Here is a 1874-nt window from a genome sequence, read left to right on the forward strand (position 1 = left end):
GAGTCCGGGTTTTCCCCAAGTCCACAACTGGTACTGTTTGCATTTTAAGCTGTTAAAAAATACTGGCGGGGGGGAAAAAGATCATGACTCATTATTCTGAGGAAACAGGACGGCTGAAATGTATTTATTATGGTACTTTATGCACACAGATCATTACGAAGGTGCCAGGCTCATGGCAAAAGTCTTTGAGCAGCAGTCGTCGATGACGAGTGCCAGGACGTTAGAAAGAGACGGCGCAACACGCGCTATCACTCCAGTGACGAAGGTAATATACTAAAGTGCATTCAACAGTCCCAAAAGAGTAGTACTTTTGAAATCGAGTAGTCTGAGCTAATTTACTGATATTCCACTAGATATTCCAAGCCCCGGGCAGCCATTGGTCCCCACTATGCAGGCCAAAGACCAGTTGCCAGGTGCCGGAGTTGAAAGGCCTCTGCCAGCGGTCCAGTACAATCCACGTGTGCTGTACAATCCAGGTATGCATGTTTGTGTTGAAATGAAATGTCTATGCCTACTGCACACTGATAGTTGGACTATTTTTTATTTATTTTGAATACCATTTTACTCATCTTGCAGATTTTCCAAGCTTGTCCCATGTGGGCGAGCGGGGCCCAGGCCCCATTTATAGCACCCCAGCCAGATCATACAGCACCCAGCCAGACCAGGTAAGAGTGGCATGTACTGCTGTGGTGTCTACCTGTCTTGTCTTTATTTAGTTTCCCTCCAAATGCCAGAAGCCAAAGCCAACACCATAAAGTTTCCTGCTAATCCCATTCAGTTAGCTCTGTGATTGGCTTTTTTAGATTGAATACCATTTACTCATCTTGCAGATTTTCCGAGCTCATCCCCTGTGAGCGAAAACCATGCGAGCCCAGGCTTCATGTATAGCACCCCAGCCAGACCAGGTAAGAGTGGCATGTACTGCTGTGGTGTTGTGATGTCTACCTGTTAATGTCTTAATTTATTTTCCTTCAAATGCCAGAAGCCAAAGCATGCTGCCAACACCATACAGTTTCCTGCTCATCCCTTTCCTTTATCCCTTTTGTCTTTCAGTTAGGTCTGTGATGCCGTCGCCCAATAAAACGGCTCCAGCACCATTGACTCCATGTACCCCTCTACCTAATCGATGCTGCTCTGCAGATGCTGGTATGGGACTACTTCATGTTGCATGCAGGGATATATTTTGAGTTTCATTTAGTTTTATGTCAATGTACTTATAGCCACATCTGTGTTTATCTAGATTTCCAGAGGTCTGTACATCAGCAGTTCTCAGAGATGCGGGAGCAACTCCGTGAGCTTGCACGGACTGTGAGGGAACTGGCCCAGAGCACGCGGCCTGTGGAGTCTGGAGCCCAGGGAGAAGTGCTGGATGTACTGAACCCTGCCCAAACGGACGAGGAGCTGCAGGTCTGTGAGGCCAGGTTGAAGGACCGGGAACATCAGAGGAAGATGGTGAGTGTCTGCAGGGCGGAACTTTGTCTTATTTTTGCAGTGCAGGGAAGGGTACAGTAAATGACTCTTTGTTTTGCAGACACAATACCTAGGTGCCATTGGTGGCAGAGACTTGGCGGACACAGTCCGGCGGGTGCTGTCAGCTGTAGCCACACATGCGGTGTGGAGCGCCTACAGTGTGCACGGGAAGAAGGGGAAGAAGCCACTGAAGAGTATGACACTCTTCAATGTTCTAACATGTAAGAAATGGTTCATATTTTGAATATTTTTTAATACATCGTCTTTGTTCCATGACCGATGTGAATTGAAACCATTACCTTTCTTGATAACTTAAAGGTGCAGTGATGGTCTCCATGCCAAAGGCTACGATGGCGGAGGTGGCCGCCCAGCTGCAGGAGACATTGAAACATGCCCCTGCTAAA

At 47.4% G+C, this 1874-nt stretch overlaps 1 long non-coding RNA gene across 1 annotated transcript; it reads left to right on the forward strand.

Annotated features, from left to right (window-relative positions):
• Positions 1 to 408: 408 nt before the first annotated feature.
• LOC311307161 lies at positions 409 to 1651 on the forward strand. The gene is made up of 4 exons (XR_014630362.1): positions 409 to 476; positions 577 to 905; positions 1241 to 1452; positions 1532 to 1651. It is a non-coding gene; the product is annotated as an uncharacterized lncRNA (long non-coding RNA).
• The last annotated feature ends 223 nt before the right edge of the window (positions 1652 to 1874 follow it).

Source organism: Borostomias antarcticus (genome assembly GCF_949987555.1).
Source record: "Borostomias antarcticus genome assembly, chromosome: 3".
NCBI classification, from domain to species: domain Eukaryota; kingdom Metazoa; phylum Chordata; class Actinopteri; order Stomiiformes; family Stomiidae; genus Borostomias; species Borostomias antarcticus.